Here is a 12,718-nt window from a genome sequence, read left to right as displayed (position 1 = left end):
GCGTCCGCCATCGCTTTCCGTAGACCAGAAGTCCTAGAGTCCACACTCCTAATCACTACACCAAACTGGCAGACAGACAGACACCTAACAATTGTCTCAATCAGATTCACAGCAGCTTCATCCCAACAAGGAAAATGGTAGACAGGTGTCAACCTGTAAAAAGTGTTTAAAGCCATATGTTTATGCCACTTGGAAGATAAACATTTCTGAAAGTCAATGCCCAGACTTGTGACTCCACTGGACACATTTTCTCCCAGACATAGGGAACGTGGCCACAATCCAATGAGAGTTATGTGCACTTAAATCCTACTGAAGTCAGTTGGGCTTAGGGGCGCTTAACTCTTGGCCGGATCGTGGCCCGTGACTTCAAGCTCAACATCAACAGAGGTGTTTTTTTCCATAGATACCAATAAACTCTGGTCTGGACCCAAGCCTACGTATTTTTAGCAACACCTGTTTGAGCGCTGACACAATAGGCCTCCAGATTCAAAAGGCAACTATGCAAAGAGTAGTGTTTACTCCATCATGTAAGAGTTATTTTAGGGCTGGATCCACACTTACTAAGAATAAAATATCAGAAATAGATAGAGTGTCATGACATAGAACTATCGTAACACAGTGGCATACTGCTCAGTATGAGAGGATGATTGCCTTAACTTCCATGTAACTGGCAACGCAAATTTTCCAGCAGTACCTGTAACTGGGCTCACCCCAGCCCTACCCACCTCCATACTAAGGCCAATGCCCACGTGGAGAAGGAGGGTCTGGCTCACCCAAATCTCCCTCCCTCTCCCCTGGCTCCCCTCCTACAAAGACTGGAGCAGGAAGCCTGTGAACTCCTCACTGGCCCCTCCACTGCCAATCGCTGTCATTCCCATCGCTTCCCAATCCCCCTCTCGAAAAGGACAGGCAGTCAACAGGCTTGGTGGCAAGGCCAGGCCTCACCTCCCCATGAAACTATTGCTGGCTGGCTGTAGTTCAGGCAGTCCTTGAAAGGGGCAGCTTGCTGGTGGCTCAGATTTGCCCCACAGACATCACTTGCTGGAGCTGGGATCTACTCCACTCTCTGACAACCTGTTTTCATAGGTTTCTCCTTTATACATTTATTTATCTTATTGATTGAATTTGATCTTTAAACTGCCCTTCCCCGTGGAACAGGGCTTATTATATTATACACACACACAGAGGGCTCTTTTTGCATATTAGGCGACACACCCCTAATGTAGCCAATCCTCCAAAAGTTCACAGAGCTCGTCTTACAGGGGCTACTGTAAGCTCTTGGGGGATTGGCTACATTAGGGGTGTGTCGCCTAATATGCAAAAGAGTTCCTGCTACAAAAAGAGCCATATATATATATATATTTGTTGTTGTTCAGTCGCACAGTTGAGTCCAACTCTTCGCGACCCCATGGACCAGATCCCGCCAGGCCCTCCTGTCTTCCGCCGTCCTCTGAAGTTTGCTCAATTTCATGCTTGTTGCATCAATGACACTGTCTAACCATCTCATCCTTTGCCATCCCCGTCTTCTTTGACCTTCAATCTTTCCCCAACTGTGGCTTCCAATATGTGGTAGATTATAATAGCTCATGGGATATGTCATTTGTGTGGACCTTGGTACTCTGTGTACAAAATTCATAGTTTGAACAGGCCTGTTTCAGTAATGGAAAACCACAATGGAAGGTTCTCCTTTACGGCCATCTTATTGATTATAGGTTATTTATTGCTGTAATGGTAGGGATTTTAAATATGATTTTATATACATACATACACATATATATATATATACACACACACACACACACATGTGTGTGTGTGTGTGTGTGTGTGTGTGTGTGTGTGTATGTATGTATATAAAATCATATTTAAAATCCCTACCATTACAGCAATAAATAACCTATAATCAATAAGATGGCCGTAAAGGAGAACCTTCCATTGTGGTTTTCCATTACTGAAACAGGCCTGTTCAAACTATGAATTTTGTACACAGAGTACCAAGGTCCACACAAATGACATATCCCATGAGCTATTATAATCTACCACATATTGGAAGCCACAGTTGACTCTATCTTAGCACGTACATGCAGCAAGACATATGATATTTTCCCACAGGATATGGCCTGTATAATATTTTCCGCATGGGAATACTTTTCATGTACAAGAATTATCGCTTCCGATGAAGGAGATCAACCCCCATATCAGTCCTCAAGGTTGAGACACAACTGATTTAGCACAAATCTACTCTCCATAACACACATGCCGAGTCTTCCTTATTAAAGACACTGCTTTCTTGGCCGATATAAATCTCCAGGGAGGGCAGCTTTATACACAGTACTGTAACAACAAGATGAAAACAGGACTTGTTTGCGGTTCCCTTGCAGCCGTTAAGGAAGCATTCTTATCAACTGGCAGCCTTTCTAAGGAATACTAGCCCATGGGAAAGCCATCCCGACACTGAAAAACCCCAACAAAAAGTTCCAGCCACAAGGATATAGCATGACAATAAGGCATGAATAGGAGGTGTGATTTGGAGGAGATAATAATGCCCCCAGGAATTAGTCAGGCACCACATGCAATTTTATTGCCGTTATTATCTTCCTATAAATCTGCGGAAGAACTATTTTTTTACAGATGCTCTTTTTAGCCATCTGTTATACTAATCTAAAACAAAAACAAAACCCTTCCCTCTGCCAACATTGATGTTTCAAGGTTATAGTTCACTCCATCACACAGCTTGAGCCCAGACAACCTTTCGGGAGGGACTCTCCCCATTCCACTTCCTGTGCCTTTCAAGACCCACGCAGCCAGCTCCTGCTCTTGTCTTGGAAGTTATCACCAGAGGCAGATGGGGAAGTTTCCTTTCTACAATGCCTTCTTTTCACTGAATTTTCCTCCAAGGATGGCCAGTATTTGCCCAGATTGTTCAGTAGTTAAAAGGCCAAGTGCAAACGAGTCTTCCTGTGCTTTCAAAAAACAACACCATTTATTAAGTATTAAGTATAAGATGGGGAGTGGAGATCTGCATTATGTTCTTGGAGGAGCCCCCCATCTGCACTCCGTTCTCCATCTGCTGCACTGCACCCCAAATACATCATGTGAAATTAACGGTTTCAGTGTCATAACCCCGCCATACTTTTGCCAGGCTGATCTAGTCTTTCCATGAAATCGAGACACATTAATTGAAAGGGGATCCGTATCTGTCCTTCAATAATGCAGGCTGCATTAAAAGAAAAGCTTCACAGCGTAGGTGTGTTTATTTTAGGTCTTCTCGTTACTAGAAAGGGCTTTTTTAAAAAATAAAAGGGTTGTGATTAACAACCAAGACATGCCACTAGTATAATTTTTTCACCCACAATCTGGTTTCAACCCAGCGCTTACAAAAAGATTAAACGGGGGGGGGGGTTGTACCCTGTGTTGTGCCCTGGGGTGTCCCCTGGCCTTGGAGGAACACTCGCCGTGTTGGCTGAAGGCTTCGGAGGGAAGCAAGAGCCTCAGAGGTGGAAGGGTCTGGGAGTTTCGTCACTCCCGAGTCACCTTCCTCGGAGTCGACAGCCGCGTCTCCGTCTCTCTCGCTTGCCTAGCCAGTCGCCTCCCATATCCTCCCTGACTCTCCTTGCTTCCCTCCCTTTATCCTCCCCGCGTCCCTTGGTAACACCCCTATTAGTCTTCCCCGTCCTCTTACTGTTTCCTCCACCTGCCCGTCACCCATTCTATCACCCCTATGGTGCGTTTTTCTCCTAGTCCCGCCTTCTTCTGATTCCCTCTGGACCTCACCCTGAGTCGGGGAGTGTAGGGGAGTGGCCACTTCCGGTGAGCCTAAGGAGCCTGACGCCGTCTCCTGCAGCGTCCCCAACTGTTCTCCCTTAGGTAAGACCAGACTTCTCCAGTCGCCTTGCACTCGGGATCGTGCGTGTCCCCCTTGCGTCAGCAGCTGAGGAGATGAGTCCGTCTTTCTCCGTGGAGGGAGTGGGGTGGGCCTTCCAAGGGCTCCTGGTTGTCCACCTGTGACCTGTCCCAGATGACGGTGGCTGCGACCCTCGTTGCTCACCAACCCCCCTCCCCAGGAAGTTACGTCTTCCAGGGTACGCCGAGGGTCCGGCGCGGGTTGCACCAGTCCCTCCTCCGTGGCCTCTCAGCAGGACACACTGAAATAAGAGTTTCCAAAGGTGCTTTGGAGGCCTCATCAGTGAATGAAGGTAATGCCCCTGCCACTCGGACTCCGACGACGACATGCGGTTGCACACATTTATTGTACTTAACACAAGAATAACTCTAACGGCCCGACAGGGCCAACTATATACATATCCACCCAGCACCCCCTATTCCCATTGGAGGGTTTGAATGTCCCACCAAGTGGCTATTGGTTGGGGCTGGGGGAAACCAGGATCCAAAGTTTCCTTTGTTCCAGGAGCCAAGCTCCTGCATGTGCCACGGACCCCTGGTGGCGGTCCACATACATAACAGTGTTTAACGTGCTGGCTCTCGTACCAGTTTCCTGATTCACAGTGTAAGGCTCCCAGGTCGTTCTTAACCCAAAACAGAACACAGCCAATCGAAAGCTAAACCTCCCACACCAACCAGTTAAAACGGCTATGTGTAACAGTAGGTGCAAACAGAACCCAACCAGACTCCCCCAAGAACCATGTCTGCAAGCCAGCAACTTGGAACAAACAGCTTACAGACTCATACGACACCAGATGCGTTCATCAGATTCCAGTTGAATGAGAAGAGCACGTGCTGGAAAGATATATTTGATGAGCCCTGGCTAAAAGGGTAAACTCTGCAGTCAAGTGACAGACACTTTCCCTGAAGATGACATGGCATTATAACCTGAATCACTGAAAGGTCATCAGTAAGGACAGCCACCAAAGTACCATCCAGTTTACTCACCCTCCTGGGCTTATTGTCCAACATAGAGAGAGATGCAGAAGTGAGCCTCAGAGACACACAATGCCTGACAGCCCATAGACAATCTTCAACTGAATTATCCCCAAAGAAATTACATTTTTGGAATCACAAAGTCACGGCCAATGGAGGCCATGACGCTATGCACAAAGAACAAAAGTTAACAGCTAAGGCTTGTGTTCATGCACAACACATAGGATGTTGACAAAGCCACATGTGAAACTGGGCCTTCAAAACAGTACAGAAAGCTTATGAGTTGGATGGAAGTTACCATGTTGCTTCTACTGGACAGCATAAGTATCAGCAAGGACTACTAGGGACTTAGTCATGTACCCAGGAGACAGTGTGTTACAGTGCTTAGCAGGGCTTTTTTTGTAGAAAAAGCCCAGCAGGAACTCATTAGCATAATAGGCCACACCCTGACACCACAGCTCATTAGCCTATTAGGTCGCAGCCCCCTGTTGCCAGAAGTGTGGTCATCCAGCCACACCCACCTTTTGCTTCTTATTCTGTTTACCTTGTTTGTTGTCAAAACCCAGGGCTTTTTTTTGTAGCAGGGACTCCTTTGCATGTTAGGCCACACACCCCTAATGTAGCCAATCCTAATGAGTTTCTGCTATTGGGTGTGGCCTATTATGCTAATGAGTTCCTGCTGGGTGTGGCCAGCTCAGGAGCCAGCCGGAACTCCGTTCCTGTGCGTTTCTGCCCAAAAATAGCCCTGGTGCTTAGTGTGTCTGGTGAGGATCTGAGACACAAATCCACACTCCGTCACAGAAGCTCGCTGAGTGAGCTTGGGCCGGTCTTTCTCAATCAGCCTAAATGGCCTCATAGGGCAGTTGTGAGGATAAAAATGGATAAGAGAACATAAAACGGAAGATAACAGTATTGTAGATTGCTTTGGGTCCCCATTGGGGAGAAAAGCAGGCTACATAATATCTAAATAAGCAGGGGTCATTTCCTGCAGGAGCGCACAGGAGCGGAGCTCCGGCAGTAAAGAGCCTAGGGGGCGGGCTCATGCAACAAGCCCCACCCCCTGCTCCCAGCAGCCCTCAGTCAGAGCAAGGAGCAGCCAGGTAAGTTGCAGAGCTCCCCCCGGTCCAAAACAGTCCAGTGGCACCTTTAAAACCACGTTTTATTCAGGTACAAGCTCTCCCTCCTTTGCGAGGAGAGATCTGCATGTTCTACCCCCCCTGTTCTACCCCCCCCTCCAATAGCTAGCAATCCAAAACAGTCCAGTGGAGCCTGAGCGGTGGGGGTTGCCTTCTGACACACTTCCGGTGATGTCAGGGGGTGTGGCCTATGCAAATAAGTTACGCTAATGAGTTATGCTAATGAGCTCCTGCACCTCTTTTTCTACGAAATGACCCCTGTAAATAAGTATCGATGGGGAACGGGGACCAGACGTTTTCAGTCAGTTCACAGCTTATTTCAAGCTTTGCGAAAGTCTCTTGAACCAAGTGGCAAATGTGTAACGTGAGCTGGCGACCACGCAGCAACTATCCCTGTTGCCAATGGCAGCCAGTTGACAAAACCAGCTAGAATGTGTGCAGCTATCAGTTCAGAGCAGCAGAAGTATGTGTGGACTGAAAGGGCTTCAGTGAAAACGCACGGCAAACAGTAAGGTGGGACGCTGCAGGCTGAACTCTCTCTCCCGCTAGGCGATTGGTGTCCAAATCTCACTTATATAAGAGAGAACAGAGAGGGAGAGCCAACACGGCCACCCCCTCAGCCCTTTCTCAGCTCAGATTCAGCCAGTGTTAAAGACTGACTGGAAACCAACTGTGGAGTCAACAAGTGCTAGGAAACTGATACCTAGGAGGAGGAGGAGGAGGAGGAGGGGGAGAAGATTGAATTTATACCCCGCCCTTCATTACCTGAAGGAGACTCAGCTAGTTTGGTGTAGTGGTTAAGTGTGCGGACTCTAATCTGGGAGAACCAGGTTTGATTCCCCACTCCTCCACTTGCACCTGCTGATGTGACCTTGGGTCAGTCACAAGCTCTGGCACAGCTGTCCTTGAAAAAGAGCCCTTTCTGTCAAGAGCTCTCTCAGCCCCACCCACCTCACAGGGTGTCTGTTGTGGGGAGGGGAGGGGAAAGGAGTTTGTAAGCTGCTCTGAGACTCCTTTGGGTAGTGAAGGGTGGGGTATAAATCCAATCTCTTCTTCTCTTCTTCTTCTTTACAATCTCCTTGAAAAAGAGCAGTTTCTGTCAAGAGCTCTCTCAGCCCCAGCTACCTCACAGGGTGTCTGTTGTGGGGAGGGGAGGGGAAGGGAAAGGAGTTTGTAAGCCGCTCTGAGACTCCTTTGGGTAGTGAAGGGCGGGGTATAAATCCAATCTCTTCTTCTCTTCTTCTTTACAATCCCCTTGAAAAAGAGTAGTCTCTGTCAAGAGTTCTCTCAGCCCCACCTACCTCACAGGGTGTCTGTTGTGGGGAGGGGAGGGGAAGGGAGTTTGTAAGCCACTCTGAAACTCCTTTGGGTAGTGAAGGGCGGGGTATAAATCCAATCTCCTCTTCTTCTTCTTCTTTACAATCTCCTTGAAAAAGAGCAGTTTCTGTCAAGAGCTCTATCAGCCCCACCTACCTCACAGGGTGTCTGTTGTGGGGAGGGGAGGGGAAGGGAAAGGAGTTTGTAAACCGCTCTGAGACTCCTTTGGGTAGTGAAGGGTGGGGTATAAATCCAATCTCTTCTCTCTTCCCCTCCCTACAACAGATACCCTGTGAGGTAGGTGGGGCTGAGAGAGCTCTTTTGAGGACTGCTCTTGAGAGAACAGCTCTGAAAGAACTTGTGACTGACCCAAGGTCACACAAGCAGCTGCATGTGAAGGAGTGGGGAATCAAACCAGGTTCTCCCAGATTAGAGTCTGCGCTCCTAACCACTACACCAAAGGTTCAGTCAAAATCACATACATATGGTAAAAATCAAAAAGGAAACAGAAAGGACAGAGTACCCATATTATGTAGCATTCTCAACACACACATTGGCTGCCAGTATGTGTCCAAGTTCAATTCAAAACGTGGGTGTTTTATGTTTAAGGACCGTATGATCTACATTCTTGAAAGACTGCCTGTTTCCATATTAATCTGGCCAGCCGTTTCATTCTTCCAGTCCGGGTCTGCTGGCTGTCCCCTCTCATGTATACAGGATTTGGCCATTTGCGAGCTCTTGTTCTGTTAGTGCGGAACAGCCTCATGGAACACGGTAGGAAAATTCTACTTTAATGTGGGTCCAGAAATTACACAATGGCGGACTTTTTAAGGAGGGCCATTACAGGCAGGGTCTGCCTGTTTATCTGTTTAAGTGAATTTGTTCTGATAGACTGTGACCAGGTGAATGACAATAGCATTATCATCAACATCATCATCATCATATGGCATTGTGTGTAGTATAGCCAGGAGATCCTAAGATTGTCTGGCAGCCATAAGTTGTAGCTCTTTTAGTGTCATGCACCACTAGGTGGCGAACTAGAGTTGCTTTTCTTAAGGCAAGAGACGTCTCAGAGGTGGTTTGCCATTGCCTACCTCTGTGTCATGACCCTGGTATTCCTTGGAGGTCACCCTTCCAAATGCTAGCCAAGGCCAACCCTGCTTAGCTTCTGAGATCTGATGAGATCGGGCTAGCCTGGGCTATCCAGGTCAGGGTGACAACAGTACTGAAATTAAATATTAATACTATAAATAATAGATATAAACAATCCATTTTTCCTCTACAGAATTCTTTCAGAGGAGGGAAAACAGACCGAAAGAGCCTTCCACCTGATCACATTATGCTCCAAAGACACATAAGTCACCATGTTGACTTTTCCCCATAAGTTCCCTTCAACAAGACCATAATGACCCCTCCCCACAACGCAATAGATGATTCGGCTTTTCTACCATGTTGCTGTTCACCAGTAAGAAGCTCCTGCCAAAGAACAAATCAACAGGTCACACTAAGGACCAAGTTCACAGAAGGGTGCTGAAGGAGTAACGTTTGTCACACACACATAGGGATCCTGGGATATACCAAGTACAACACCCCTGATGAACAGCAGACTGACACATTTTTGGTGGTGATGGAAAGTGTTGTCAAATCACAGCTTGCTTCTGGCAACCCTGGTGGGGTTTTCAAAGCAAGAGATGTTCAGAAGTGGTTTGCCATTGCTTGCCTCCACATCACAACCATGGTATTCCTTGGAGGTCTCTCACCCAGATACTCGTCAGGGTCAACCCTACTTCGCTTCGGAGATCTGATGAGATCCGACTAGCCCGGGCTACCTTGGTCATGGCCACACATTTTTTAGGCTAGCATTAAACTTCCAGGCCCAATAAGACACAGAAGTTGGAAGGAAACACAACACAGAAAGCTTTTGCTAGAATAAAAACTTGTTAGTCTTTAATAGGGATGGGCACAGACCCAAACACTGAGCCAAAGTCTGGCTCGGACTGTGCCCAGGTCGGGGATTGTGAGCTGAGGTCTGGGGAAGGCACCTTCCCCCGACCCTCACCCCAAACTTTTTGGGCAGGCTCGTGAACACATTCAGCCCAATGTGTACCCGCCACTTCTGGGTGGCATTGGGCTTCTGGAAAATGGAGTTGCACTTTGGATGGAGTTTTGGGATCAGGTGTTTGGACCAGGGTTCAGTCCCGGACTGCCTGGTTCATGAGCCCCGGACCGAACCAGGATTTCCCGGTCTGTGCCCATCCCTAGTCTTTAAGGTACCACAAGATTCCTGCTTATTTTTTGCAGCAGCAGACTGACACAGCTAGCCTTCTGGAATAGCCAGGAGGTGAGCTGCTGCCCTTAGGAGTGTGCCCATCCCTAATCTTTAAGGTACCACAAGATTCCTGCTTATTTTTTGCAGCAGCAGACTGACACAGCTAGCCTTCTGGAATAGCCAGGAGGTGAGCTGCTGCCCTTAGGAGTGTGCCCATCCCTAATCTTTAAGGTACCACAAGATTCCTGCTTATTTTTTGCAGCAGCAGACTGACACAGCTAGCCTTCTGGAATAGCCAGGAGGTGAGCTGCTGCCCTTAGGAGTGTGGAAATTAACACCCCTGTAATCTTTGGAAGACACCGCTTGCACAAAATAGATGTGAAACAAAAGGGCATTTGTTTTTCCCTGGAAATCCATTCTCAAGAGCCTTTCTGAACAAACAGTGATTAGACGATATCTATCAGCCTTATAAGACACAAACCGGAGTTGAGGACCACATAGCATTCACTGATCCACTCTATCTGAAGAGAAGGCAAAGGACTCTAAATCAGTTAAAACACAAAGTTGAGTTAGTATCTATTTTAAGGCTAGCTCAGAACAGCCAACTATTATGTTTCATCATGCACACAGCCCAAGAGTGTGGGTGGCGGCATGCAACCCTCAAGGCAGATTTGACATTTTAGGATCTTGAACAAGCCTCTGTTATAGCTCCTTAAAAACTGAGGAGTCCCCGGGGTCATCCGGATGCATCATGTCGTGAATCAGGTATCAAGAAGCCCAAATCTATTGTCTTTTTGGGCTTTCTAAACCAAATGTTGGAAAAGGTAGCTCCCCAATATCATTGCCAAGTGGTAAAAGTCCATTAAGGCTGCGATCACATACAATAAAAAAATCTACTTTCAATGGCCTTTCCAGTTGGATTTTAGCAAAATCCAGTTGGAAAGTGCACTGAAAGTGGATTGCAAATGGATTATTTAGTGTGTGTCATCACAGTTTAAGAGATGGAGGTTTAACCATGGCCTGTATCAGCAAATAAAATGGCCATTTTGGTTCCAAAACATGTATCTTAATATGTAACTGGAGCAGTCCCTTTAGAGAAGGGATCTAGTTCCCATTTGGCTCTCACTAATAAACAAACTGTTCGTTTTTAGACTAAAATGGGTATCAATACATAATCATACCACCCATCTGGCCAGATCACATAGTTCCAAGGCAGTAAAGGTGGAGCTGTAATGGTATTTCACACTCACATGGGAGTAAGTCCCGCTGAGTTGAGTGGGGCTTAGATTCTGAGTAAATATGTATTGGTTCAGGCAGAGAACTCCTTTCCATCACCTCTTGTCAGCTGTTGATAATAGGATCTGTCCGGTACCACAGCAGAGCCACCAGAAACGCCTGCAGCCTTAAAGATCCGGCTAACAACAGGTCCCCCCAAACTATCACACCATGTATAAGCTCCTCGCATACCTATCAGTCAACAACAGCTCTCTTTCTTCAGGCACAGTGAAACCACGGGTCACTGGCAGTCACAAGGTAAGGCCAAGGGAACCTGGGTGGTAAACTGACCACAATGAGAACAGTTTATTTTATACGTGTCCGCCCCATTCTTTTACAGAGCAGGAATTGGGAGGACCACATTTTCAGGGCACAAAGGTGAAGGGAACAGAACCCACACTGCCTCCAATATCACCTGGGGTCTTTTCTCTCAAGTACCAAAATAAGAAGAAGAAGAAAAGAAGAAGAGATTGGATTTATACCCCCTCCCCTTCACTACCTGAAGGAGTCTCAGAGCGGCTTACAATCTCCTTTCCCTTCCCCTCCCCACAACAGACACCCTGTGAGGTAGGTGGGGCTGAGAGAGCTCTGAGAGAACTGCTCTTGAGAGAACATCTCTGAGAGAACTGTGACTAACCCAAGGTCACACCAGCGGCTGCATGTGGAGGAGTGGGGAATCAAAACCCGGTTCTCTCAGAGCCCACGCTCCTAACCACTACACCAAACTGGCATGTAAGACAGGCGAGTGAGAAAGGCTCAAGGGCTACGCATCCTGTTGACATTAAAATCAGACCACTCAGTCCTTTAGACACGTATCGGGTAGGTGTGTGAACAACAAATATGGCCGCCCTCCTGCTTCTACTACAGCCCAGCCAGTAGGTCACTCTACAAATGTGCAAAGACCGGAAGATTCTCCTCTCCAAGACCAGAATATATCTCAAGCTCGGTACACAAATGGTTTTTTTGTTTTCCTGGTGTTACAAAGAGCCCCCCCCCCAAAAAACGCCCCAGTTTGGACACAAAGTTTTATGCAAGCATTTAAATCACACAGAACTAGTTTTCCACCAGAATGGGAAGGCCGCCATAACTCAGCTAGCGGCTAAGAATGCAGGTCTTTCTGGTTGACCAAGAAGCCCAGCGCATCAAAATGGTGACTACACAGGTGCACCGCTGCCACAACGGTTGAGCTCTGTGTATAATTCAAAGAGGCAGATATCTTGCAGTTGGACCAGGAGAGAGTTCTTGGGCAGGTCTAAGACTTGCAGTCCCATTCAAAGTGCCAACACACAACAGCAATTCTAAAGGTTGTTCTCCAAGGGAAACCGCTTTCTTGTCATAATTAAGCCATAATGCTCCCACTAAACTATGGAGTCCTGTGAGCAAAAACCCTACCTTGTGAGTGACTGGCATTAAAGTTGTGAGTGAGAGGTTTGGCTACTGCGTACATCAGTTTGCTCTGGAGCCATCCTTCCTGAGCCAGGACAAAAAGGTGTGAGCCGGAGGCTAAAAAAGCCCTGTGAGCTAGCTCACACTAACACAGCTTAGAGGGAACACGGGGCAGGCAGTCATATGCAGGCCCCCAAACGACCCCCAGGCCCGACGACCAGCCCTCTCCGCCGTCCCCACGTGTGCGGCCTCCGCTCCGACTCCTTCCGACAAGCATCCAGTGCCTTGACTACAGCGGGCGTCCCTCACGGCCTCAAGATAGCTCTCAGCCAGTGTTCCCTCTAAGCTGAGTTAGTGTGAGCTAGCTCACAGTTTTTTAGCCTCCAGCTCACACATTTTTGTCTCAGCTCAGGAAGGGATGGCTCCAGAGCACACTAATTTATGCAGCAGCCACATTGCT

The 12,718-nt window shown here is 47.5% G+C and overlaps 1 protein-coding gene across 1 annotated transcript in view; it reads right to left on the bottom strand.

Annotated features, from left to right (window-relative positions):
• Positions 1-12,718, bottom strand: part of LIMCH1 (LIM and calponin homology domains 1) — a 298,071-nt gene that overhangs the window by 284,684 nt on the left and 669 nt on the right. The window lies entirely within an intron of this gene.

Source organism: Gekko japonicus, unplaced genomic scaffold, assembly GCF_001447785.1.
Source record: "Gekko japonicus isolate JY-2015 unplaced genomic scaffold, Gekko_japonicus_V1.1 scaffold455, whole genome shotgun sequence".
Classification (NCBI taxonomy): domain Eukaryota; kingdom Metazoa; phylum Chordata; class Lepidosauria; order Squamata; family Gekkonidae; genus Gekko; species Gekko japonicus.
The sequence above is the reverse complement of the archived record's forward strand: the minus strand, read 5'-3'. Positions and strand labels throughout refer to the sequence as shown.